At 44.7% G+C, this 12029-nt stretch overlaps 1 protein-coding gene and 1 long non-coding RNA gene across 7 annotated transcripts in view; one reads left to right on the forward strand and one right to left on the reverse strand.

The window, feature by feature from the left end:
- The window catches only part of grid1b (glutamate receptor, ionotropic, delta 1b), a 402507-nt gene that overhangs the window by 253339 nt on the left and 137139 nt on the right, over positions 1 to 12029 (forward strand). The window lies entirely within an intron of this gene.
- Positions 10940 to 11582, reverse strand: LOC119010350. Its single transcript, XR_005071954.1, has 2 exons — positions 11393 to 11582; positions 10940 to 11201 (listed from the first exon to the last, which is right to left on the reverse strand). It is a non-coding gene; the product is annotated as an uncharacterized LOC119010350 (long non-coding RNA).

Below are 12029 nucleotides of genomic sequence, written 5' to 3' on the forward strand. Positions count from 1 at the left end.
TCCGACGGAACAATTTATTTATAATTTTAATTGTTTGGATGATAATGCTAGTAAAGTGAGAGATTTTTAAATTGCTCACGTATTTAAGCCATTAAAACATTTTTATCTGGTCATGAAAAAGTCTTAATTTAATTCTGAAGCCACTGAATGACCTCGAGAGAACGCTGGCTAGTCATATAAAGTTATCATGGTTTTTCTTAAAGGAGCAGTTCACCCAAATAAGTAATATCCAGTCATCATCTCCTCCCTCCACGCTGATATAAAGTTAGGTGAAGTGTCGTAGTCCACAAAATATTTCTGGAACTTCACAGTAAAACAGAGTTACAGCATTCTGCTAAACAACTGAATAAGCTGGAGACTTGATTTAAAATGGAAAAAAAATAACAAATATAAAAACAAAATAATTCCTCCAGAACTCCATTGAAACATTGCCGAATTAGCTGTTAGCACTTCCTGTTTACAGTTTACTCATGTATGTAAAGACAACTATCACTGGATCACTTGGACACTGAAGAACACTTAAAAACATGAAGTTTCTAAGGCAAGTTCTGCACATGTGAGGAGCATCTTTTCTGAGGATTTCTAAGCAGATTCAAAGAGTCATCCTCTCCTGCCTACATGTGATTATAGAGTCAGGTGAAGTCTTGTAGTCCATAAATCATTTGATGAGCTCAGTTTTAGGCAGGATGCATGCTAACACTTTTAGCTTCTCAGCTACGGTGAAGATTTCTGCTTACAAAGTGTAAATAATGTCTTTTCAAATCAGTTTTGTGATCTCAGAGTTTCCACCGATCACTGTGAAGTAATCATTGTTTGGTTGCGTTTTAAAATGACTACATCGCTCACATGAGTCCAGTCATGCTTCTTCTGGAAGTCGACTGTATGACCCGTCTAGCAGCCTCAACTCGGTCTCCTCTTCATACTGCTGCACCTGAGGGGCGCCTGCAGGAACGACGCTCGAGGGTTAATTACAGCGTCACAGTTAGCGGCACGGCTAATGAATACACCATCATGACTTTAAAAAAAAGACATGCATCAAAGGTAGAACATGAACGCGTCCTCAGAAATGAAACCGCCGTCAGACACACGTCGACTTGTTTGAGTCTCAGTCGTTCAGCAGGAATGTGTGTTGCTGCCTCCACTGATGCTCCCGCTCTCTTTGTTAAGATGTTTTCTAATTGGCTGCTGATGGCGGCATCACAGGAATGAAAAGACACACAGGGTCTGTTCCTCCATCACTGGTCCTGTGGTACCTCTGTGAATCACTCTGCATGTATAATATCTACAGCCACACTCTGAGCTACACTCTCGCGCCCTGCTGCTGCTGAAACACTTTCCATCTTCATTAATCAAACATCTTTAAGCTAATTCCTGCAGGTTTAACGTCTGAAAACTGCTGCTGGAGCAGAAATAACTGAACTTAAACGCATGAATTTATCTCTTAAATCTCTCGCTCTGCTTCAGACCATTTAAATTCCTTAATGCTACCTCAGTGTGAAGGTGGTGGGTATGAATATCTCTCACACAAAGATGGAACGGAACTATTACTCAACCAAAACATCTCCTCGGGTTTTAAACCTAAACCTCAGCAGGTATTTGGTATTTCTCATCCATTTTTTTTGCCTGGTTTTGTTTCTAGGCCGTATTCACACCTCTGACGGTTGCCATAGTTACTCAGGCCTTTGGTGAAAGGACGGGATAACGATGCCGTCCAATCAATCACTGTCATTAAGAATCTATAGGGTAGAAAATGCCAAGCTTTGTTTGAGAAGAACCAAAGATCTTAGAGACAACCATGTCTGCTGCCGGGTGCTTATTATCTGGACCTGGTTTTCACGTTTGGATCCAAATGCCCTTAAAGGAACAGTTCACCCAAAAAGTAAAATCACAGTCATCATTATCTCCTCGGTTGAGGTTTCACAGTCAGCAAAACATTTCTGGAGTTTCACAGCATTGCAGCGTTCTCCTAAATATCAGAAGCAGCTGGGGATGAAAAAAATAACCAGAAAATATAAAATGCTCCATTTAGCTCGTCCGCTGACCACTGTCCTCACTTCCAGCTGAAAAGGGTGTAAAGTTCAGACTGCATGTAAAGGATGTAAATACAAAATACATCCTTTACATCATCGTGAGGAGGAGAGGAGGACTCTATCAATCTGCTTATAAACCTTCAGAAAAGACGCTCCTCACATGTGCAGAACTTGCCCTAGAAACTTCATGTTTTTAAGTTTTCTTGGTTTCAGAGTGATCCAGTGACAGCTGTCTGTTCAGACATGAGTACACTGCAAACAGGAAGTGCTAACAGCTAATTCGGGAGAGTTTTAGTCCACAGGTCACAGAAAGCTGAAGTAACACAGTGAGAAAACTAACCTTGAAATATTCAGCCACTTTTGAAACAAGCTCTATGAACGACGCACGCTTTCTGAGTCCGAGTTTCACCAAAGATCCTCAAGGAAACCTGCAGTTGTTCTCATGCGTATGGTTCACCGTGATCTTCAGACCTCAGATGAGATAAAGTTGACGCTCTTTTGTTCTATAATCTGTGAAATTACGTCTTTGTGACATGACGTCTGAGCTCGGTGCCGCTCGCTCATCACTTACAGCTGAGGGCTGATTTATGGGTGGACGGCCTGATGATATTAAAAATGCAGAGAAAAGTGATGCCTTGTCATTTTTGTGCCCAGCGTGACCGTGGATGAGCTCCGGAAGACTGAAAAAGGGCATTTTTGATACCCGCTCGACTTTAATGAACGCTGTTTCTTCACAGACGTTCAATGAAGCGTCATCAGGAGGAATTTTAAGATTCCCAAACTGTAGGGGAGCGTGTGAGCGGACGCAGCTTCCCCCGCCGACGGCGTGACGCAGATTCAGACGGACACGATGACGGGAGCGAACAGGAATAGAACGAAGAGATGGCGAGAGTGCTTTCATGCCTGATTTCTCTCTCCTCCTATCTCTTATTCATTCAGAGACAGCGGTACGAAACTGCAGACGGACAGACATCCACCTGAAAAGACTCTCGCTCTGGAAGCAGGTCAACGTCTGCAGCCTGGGCTGTTGTAGCAGGTTGATGTTAATATGCAAGAATCAAAGAACAATCTTCTGTTCAGCCCAACGCTCGCAGGATGTAGTCAGGCCGACAAACGGCGGCCGGTTAGCTGCCATAGCGGCGTCTTGCCTCAGAGGACGACCGTTTCCTGAGTTCCCCCCCGAGAAGACGGAGAGAGCGACTGTATCTGAGGGTGAAACCACTGAATGGTTCAGTCTGAGATAACTGCGGCTGTTTACACCCCGAGGACGGCCGGCTGCTTAAACCTTCCTGACAGACCGCCAAAATAAAAGCCTTTAAACTTTTTAAGCCAGCAGAAGATTTGAATACTTTCTGACCTGGAGGACGAGTTGACTGTCTGCTGCTCTCTCCATCTTTATTCCTTTTTACTTTTTCACTCCACAAATCCTATCAGGAGCCTTTTTGAAAATAAGACGATGCACGTGATCAATAAAACTTCAAACCTCTTGAGAATATAATGTAACAATCTACTACTTCTTAAGACAGAACTGATTATTAACCAGAAATACTTTTACTATAGTTAGAAATTCATCATCAGCGTAAACTGCCCATCTGCAAAACAGACGCAGGACAGTAAAATATAACTTTTATCAATAACGTGCTGATATAATGTGTTTCTAAGAGGTGATATTATTATTATTATTATTATTGTAGTTAATCCGTCTGGTAACTGTTAGAACCCATCAGGTCGCTGGCAGCCAGTTCAAAGAGGCTCATGATGATATAAAAGTGAGTAAATATGTTCAATAAATCATCTGTCAGTGCAGCTGAACTGTAAATACTAGTGGGGTGAGTAATTAAAGGAAACCACTGCAGGTGAGAAGATGATTAAGTTCATCTCCAGTCGTCTCAGTGAAGCATGCAAATTTAATGAAACTGTGAGCGAGTCAGTCAGAGCGAGAGAGTTCCTGACATCTGATATCATCTCTGCTGCTACGTTTCTTCACATTCCTTCAGTTTCTGGCTCTCCTCCTCCTCTCTGTCTTTCTTTAAAGCTGCTATTTGTAAGAAATAATGACACTTCTGGATGCTGACGACCGTTCAACAGTCCCAGAACGACCTGGACGCCTGCCAAGAACAGATGTGAAACTTTTATATTCTGCCTTTAAAACTCACACTGAGTGGCGTTTCTCTGCTTCTCAGTGGTATCACACGTCTTGTTTGGCCATTCAGGGGCACCGTAGTGAACACGGTTTACACCTCCTGCAGCATTCATTCATCCTGGTTTCTTCCTCTGAGCCGATGCTTGAAGCTGCTGTTTGCCTCAACGTTTTAGTTAATAACCGCGTGTATTTACTCTCTGAGCTGTTTTGTTCTCGTCTGCACGCTCAGTAAATGAAGTAGAGGATTAATCAGAGGATAACATGATAACAAACGGCTGTAACATGAGTACGTCTTTGTTGACCGGCGTCAAATTCTAGTAAATTCATCCGCTCGCACACAAAGCAAATGTAAGATTGGGGACTTCGTGTTCTTCTGAATTAAAGATCGCACAGTGCTCCATGTTGGATTCTGGACACGCTCTCCTGTTTCCTTCTCCTCCTCCTACTACGAGGAGCGGTGGAAGGTGCCTGCCTCTGATTGGCTGCTGCGCTGCAGCTGTAATGTGATGTGATGGGAGAGGAGAGCCTGGTGGAGCTGGATGACGCACACCGACTCTCTCTGTCTAAGTGGGAGGCCTTTTATATTTTAATATGTATTTTTGGGGCCAAGACGAGCAGTGTGTCTGATCACCTGTGTTTCACACACACACACACACACACACACACACACACACACACGATCAGACACACTCCACCACCTGACATGTGTGTGTGTTGTTGGCTGCAGGTAAATGAGTAAAAACTCTGACAAATGCTTCGACATTTGTCTTCATTACGTGCGCTCTGTCTCTCTTTACATAAATTTGCATGTGTGTATGTAAATGTTGAATGAAGCTCGTGGGAGCTCCGTGTTGTTCCCTCGTTTCTCCGTCTCACCTGCACGCCGAGCGACCGGCGGACCGATCGACCGCCAAGGACAATTATTCACTGCGATCTCTCTGTGCTCGTCTTCTCAGGCTCCTGACTTATTATAACAAATCGACTCCGGCTCCTTATCAACCCCTCCATGTGCTCACACACGTGTTCGGTTTATTCAGATTATTCCAAGAGCTCTTAACGATCCGTCCCACACAATAAATCACAGTCATTTCTATCTTTCAGCTTTGAAATCTGCACATCACAACAAAACCAAAGCGCCGGTCCTGTCAGCCGACGCCTGCCTGACATCTACAGAGCTGGACGCTATTTTCTCTTTTCTCTCAGTTTCATCTCCGCAAAGTGGAAACTGTTCAGACGTCAATTTCACAAAGTGTCTCCTGCGTTGCCTCCTTCAGTCAGTCGGTGCGCCTCACTTCCTGCTCTTGTCACAAATCGATGCCCAGTGATTGGTCAGGAGAAGGGAGGCGGGAGCGTAGCTGATCTCCGGAGGTTTCTGTGCTGTTGGAGAAACGTATCGAGCTGAGAGGCTCCGAGGAGGAAGTCTGCTGGCCACTCCTATACAATATTCTCTCTAATAGTGCAGCAGTCAGAAACATAGTAATTACCTCCTCATGGGGCCGTGTGGTGTGATGATACAGTGGATACTGTGAGATGATACTGTGAGATGATGGGGATTGGTTCTGCAGTGAGGCAGGTAGTCTCCAGCTGCTGATGGAGTTTTGTTGGCAACGGTGGAAAATCATTAAAACAGACTGTTGTTGTGGCAGCGTTCTGATTTTTAGAGATTGTTGCACCAGTGTGCTGAAGAGTTTTAATTTGTGAGGTGTTTTATTCTGTGGATTTGGTGAAGAGCTGCTGGCAGCAGATTAAACAAACCTATAAATCATTCCTGCAGCAGCTGATGCTTAACTGCCAGGGTGGAGCTGCAGGCGCCGAGGATGCTGCTGGAGCTCCGTGCACTCGGTTTAAGGGCTGGATGCTTTCAGACGAGAATACAACACACAGTATGTATCGCAGGACTTTGAAATCTTACATTTTTGGTTACATAGACGATCACTCATGAGTCCCAGGGTCTGATTGGATACTTAGCTCATGAGTCCCAGGGTTTGATTGGATACTTAGCTCATGAGTCCCAGGGTCTGATTGGTCTCAGAGCGCAGCGTAGCGTCAGGATGTAGCAAAAATATTTTCCTAATTTTACACAGTAGTAAACTTAAACCTGAACCAAACTATAAGACGATATAATGTGATTGATGTGAATGCATCTGCGGTTTGTAGAAACAACATTGATTGATGGAGTGCAATCTGCTGTCTTCACTGTGATTGGCTGAAGAGAGTTCCTCCAGCAGTTCCTCTCCACTGACTCTAAAAGCTACAGAACGATGAGAGCAGTTCATTCGTCCGTCTGACCTCGGCTGTCGTCTCTCTCCTCCCTCTGCACTGATGTGTGATGTTTGTTCTATACGTTTGTTTCCTGGCTGAGCGCTCGGCGATGGTTGGCTGCAGACCGTATAGCCGGCGGCAGACGGAGCAGGGAAAAATACTTTTTCCTCCTGATAAATCGACAGGACCTACTGCTGCTGAACTGTGTGTAGCAGGATGACAGACGACGCTTAATGTTTAGTCGTAGATGTAGAACAAGCTTTGTGTCGTCATGCACGTTCCTCCAAATGTTGGTTTTTCACTCAGACTCTGTGTGATGATTAAGAAATCATCTCCAGCTGCTTTATGGAGAGTTTCACACAGTCTCAAAGTGAATCCTTGAGAAAGTACGGCATTTAAAAACTGCAATAAATTATTATTTTTACCACTTTGGGTCCAAGGAACCCAGTGGTGAACAGGGAACAGATGTATTGTCTCAGTATTGAGTCCGATAAAGCCAAAATGTCCACATTCAGCAGACGCAGAGGCATCTGTGGAGTCGTGTCTGCATTCACAAGATGAATCTAAGTTCAAGGCTCGATCTGTTGACACTTTAAAGTGTGTCCTGTTTCAATTATAACCTCGTGGCTGCTTCTGAGAGCAGAAAACATGAGGATCCTCGAATTTATTCATTTTCTGTTGTAAAATGTAGAACACCAGAGCTGCAGAACCTGCAGGACGGGTTCAGTGACGGTTTCTCACACTCGCTGCAGTGCTTCCAGGAGAGAGACAGCACCGGTTCAGTTTCCATCAGACCCACCGGAGACGGAGGGGAGACGGAGGGGAGACGGAGGGGAGACGGAGGGGAGACGGAGGGGGCGATGATCCTGCTGTGCAGAGGGGGAGTGTGTCCTGTAATGGGACCCCCTGCTGTTCTCCGTCTCCTGCTGTGAGAGTTTGTTCCTGTCAGCAGAGTCCAACAAACACACCTCCACAGTCTGCGGCGTGTTCTGGATGATGCAGCTGAGAGACTTCAGCACACTACAACGCCTTTTATACAACTTTGGTCTCACTGTTGTAGTTTTACAGTCAGGATGCCCAACAGGGAATCCCAGCTGCCCTTAAAGGAATAGTTCAACATTTATTCACATTCTTTCCTCATTGACTCTGTCCGAAAGAAACAAAATCCATCCACCAGCACCGCTAAAGCTCACTAAACAAAATCGTTTCTCCCAGACTATAAACACAACGTTTTTAACCGTTCTCCACAGAGGTGGTTCAGGTGCCGGTTCAGAGCCAGTTCTTTGCTCTCGGCCAGGAAAACTGGCACTGACATTTTGCTGGTCCAGCACAGAGCTCAGCTTACATCCAGGGGACCGGCTAAAACTCCTTACGACTGCCATTTAAACAAAAACAGCAGTGTGTTCTTAGTGACCCATGGCAGAACCGAAAGCCAACACTCTCAGAGGACCCGTCACATTTGGATCCAAATGTAGGCGTGCAAGCCTGGAGACCTGTGAAGAGCAGATGATGTCCACCACAGCTGCTCCTGCAGTGCTGGACAGTTAGAGCAGTATACTGGCTGATGATGTCACTTCTCTCCACATCTGTGGAAATCACACTGGTTCCTTAAAGGTCTGCAGGTTGGGCCGGTTCTGGACTATTTCCTGGCAGTTACATTCTATTTTTTGTAGTTTTGCAAGTAGATGTTCTTACCTTCAGACTGAGCCAGGCTACCTGTTTCTCTACCTGTCTCAGCTCAGCTAGCCATTTCAATCTCCTCATCTAACGCTCAGCAGGAACCCTGACTGGCAGCTTCCTCCTCTCGTAGTTAAGAAGTCAAACTCCTCTGAACGCTACAAACTAAACCAAGTTAACACAACTCCTCAGTTTCTCTCTGTTATCCCAGTGTTCCAGCAGCTTGTTATTTCAGTTCTCCTCAGGGACGGTGGACCGCCGGCGCTTGTGGTCACGGCGCTGACAGAGGACGGCCTGTAGAGAGAGAGAGACTTTGCCTCGGTAAACTTGTGTAAAGTGGAACGAAACATAAAGTTAAAAGCTGAACAGAATACAGAATAACCAATCAATGGAAGACAAATCACTCTGGCTACTGTCCATTAATTGCACAGCAGAGATCGTTGTAGTGGAGGCCGGTGTCCTGGAGGCCGGAGCCCGCTGGTGTGGTTCCTCTCAGGAGGCCTCGCTGCTGCTGTAAAGACCCACAATCCTTCATTACAGCCCTGCAGGTCCTCCCTCAGCCCTGCTACTGCTGCACACACAGCTTCAAGGCTCCTGCTGCTATTATATTAAAGGATGATGTGTTATTTTCTTTTCTCATTGTGGTGAGGTCTGTTCATTACTGTACAATGTATTAGTGTTACAGAGATTTCCTATAGGAAGTCTTTAAACCCCGTGTGTTCAACACTAAAGCTGCTTGTGACCAAATGCAGCAAATAGAAGGAGAAAGCTGCGAACACAGCCGAGTCTCAGTCCTCTGACTCTCTAACCACGACCATGATGTGTTCAGTCACCTCCCCGACTTCACGTTAGACATGATCAGCTTTCCATCAAGGAAATACTGGCAGCAACCACCAGGAGATACAACCAGGGACGTATCAACAAACCTGGAGCTCATTCGATCCTATGATCAGTGGCACATGAGGTCAGAAAAGATTACGAAACAACCGGGATCATCCGTGTTAGAAATATTAAATACCAGATGTCCTGACACCACACCCATTCAAAACTCTATTAACAAAAGTGTATTTTCTGTAAGTTGTGATTCAGCAGCTCCACAGTGTGTTTGCTAATGACAGAGCAGCGTCGCAGCTGCACCAAACAAACCTGCAGCGGGAGTTCGTCCTGATGGAGGCGTCAGCGGGGAGGATTATAACTGATGGTGGCGGGCGAGAAGAGCGTGGCGTCGCTCTTTACGTCCGTCAGCATTAACGGTTATCAGCCGGTTACAGTTTACAGTTCGGTGGCGGAGCGTTACCGTGGTGTTATCAGCCGTCTGGCAGAACAAACCGGAAGAGTCGCTTCTTTTCCGAACAGTCTGCGTCTCTCAGCACTTTGAAACCGGCTGAAGGCTCAAAGCTTCACTTCATGGTGTCGCTGCTCCTCTTCATGCAAACACACACAGACATCATGGCTCTGGTGTTCCCAGTGATCAGAGGTTGTGATGGAGCATTCAGGTCAGGCCACGAGGCTTTACACAAACCCTCTCTGAGCTCCAGTTATAGAGCCGCCGTCGTCTTCTGAGATCATGTTCAGCGGACCGACCCACCGAGTCAGATTAAGACCGAGCAGACGATCCTGCAGAGTCACTCGGAGCTGCCGCAGGGCGAGACGTCAGGGACGCGTCGTGTCTCTGGTGATCTGAGCTTCAGGGTCCGACGGTTTGAAATAATACAAATATTAATGCATATTAATGAAAACACTCAGTTTGTGGCAGTGAGATTAGTTTATCTTCGCCGCCACAGCTGGAAACTGGCTGCGGGCCAAACGACGCAGGAAGTTTCTGCTTTTTCGTTCTGTCTTTCTCCGGTGATGAGCTCTTTGTGTGTGTGTTTGTTTTTAAGATAGGAAATAAGAATTGAACACATCACCACAGGCTGATGGATGACGAGCATGTTTAACTGAGGTGTCCTCAGATGGCGTCCGCACAGTCGATTCAGGTAATTCATGACCTCAGACTTCGCAGCACTGTGGTAACAGGAACATCGTCTCAGTGGTTCTGTCGTCTTGTCGCGGCACCAGGCCCAGTTCTCAGTTCTCAGATGACTCTAGGGATCATTTTCCTTCATTTGGTGTCGAAGCAGAAGAGAACAGAAGTTGTGCCGAGGCGGAGAGATAAGATACGACCCCGCCGCAGTAAACAGAACAAAACCTAACTTCTGTTTTTGTTCTTCCGTCCACTGAGCCGCGTCTCGTGTTTTCACATCAGCGCCGCTTCACGTTCCGCTCTGAATTTCTTCTGGTCAACATTCCCTGTGAAAACGTTCCTGTCACATCCTCATCACGTCTGTTTTTTTGATTATTATTATTCAGCGTGTCTCTTTTGCCTGGTAAACTTGTTCAAGCTCGGTTTGTTTCTGTGAAGTTTTAGACACGGAAACAACAAAAAAATCTAATAACATGCAGCATCCATCAGAACGGGATGCAAGTTAAATGGACTGTGACACAAAATCCTTTTGATATACGTCTTCAGACAGATTTAACGTAATCAGTTTGTGTGTCATAGCTGGAGCATAAAATTTGATTTTTTTTTTCTGGTAGCAGCAGCATCGTTCTTCCACATGTGCTACCAGGAGATTGTAGCTGAGGAGGAGGAGGAGGAGGAGGAGGAGGAGGAGGAGCGCCTCAGAGCTTTATCCAGCTTATGTTTTCAGCTCTGAAAATACAGTCAGATATAGAACCAGATAGTCATGGAGCTGACACATGTTACACCATGTTCCCCCTTTGAGAGGCAGAAGCAGCTGCAGCCGCCCTGCAGGATTAGGGTTAGGGTTACGGAACACGTCCACTCGGCAAACATCGCTTTATTTTGAATCAATATTGAAATGTCACGACTGATATCGTTAGATTAGATATTCCACAGTGAAAGAAAATGTACAGGAGTTCAATAAATCTCTGAGCAGAAGGTCACGGTAACTCCACGTGATGTCAGGGGACGATCGCAGCGTCGGCGAGGAGACGCTGATATCTGCGAGCTGCTCACACTGACGAGGTGATCACGCCGTCGTCACGGACGTTTATCATCGCTGACATGCAGCGAGCTCAGAAATCTGAGGTTTGAAAAGTAGAAGTGCAGTTTTTCACTTTTTAAATTGTTATCATATTAAAACAGTAAATACAGAACACAAGGACACAAACAGCAAACAAACATCTTTCACAAGTGACATACAAAATAAAAAGCCAAACAAAAACACTATTGCAAAAAAACATTTAAAAAATAAGAAATATAAAAAATAAATACATGTTAAATCCTCCATGTCATCACTGTTCATCAGTCTTCAGAGTAATTATTAAATATCTGTCTCTGCACTGAAGACTGTCAGCTGAATATTGATCCTCTGTTTCATATAAAATGTCCTTGTGAATCAGTTAACATGCAGTAAGTATTTATATCATGATGATTTCATGTGAATTCATTAGATAGCAGTAAAAGTAATCCATTACTTTTGTTTAATACTTAAAAATAAGCACATCAGCTTCATCAATCACTGTGATGATACGAATAATAATAGGAAGAGTGCTGTTATGTGTTCGGCATTATACAATTTGAAAAGAACTAAACAATTTCTATTTTTTTTTAAATGGCAAAAACCTTCTCAGCACAATGCATCATGGGTAAACTTGCCCATCTTTGACTCCAGCACGCTCAGCGCCGCCTCACACGTCAGTCAAACTGTTAGAAACTTGATAAAAAAACAATTTATTTGAAGTTGTAGTCATGAAAATGTCCATAATTATACAACACAAGTCACATAAACATGTGAGTGTCACTACAGAACCAGTACTTACATTAATATGAATCTAATTACATTTATTTTAATCATTTTAATCTCAAAATAAACTTGATTGTTTTTTAATTGCTGAATGGAAATCGCTTG

Source organism: Acanthopagrus latus, chromosome 20, assembly GCF_904848185.1.
Source record: "Acanthopagrus latus isolate v.2019 chromosome 20, fAcaLat1.1, whole genome shotgun sequence".
In the NCBI taxonomy this organism is placed as follows: domain Eukaryota; kingdom Metazoa; phylum Chordata; class Actinopteri; order Spariformes; family Sparidae; genus Acanthopagrus; species Acanthopagrus latus.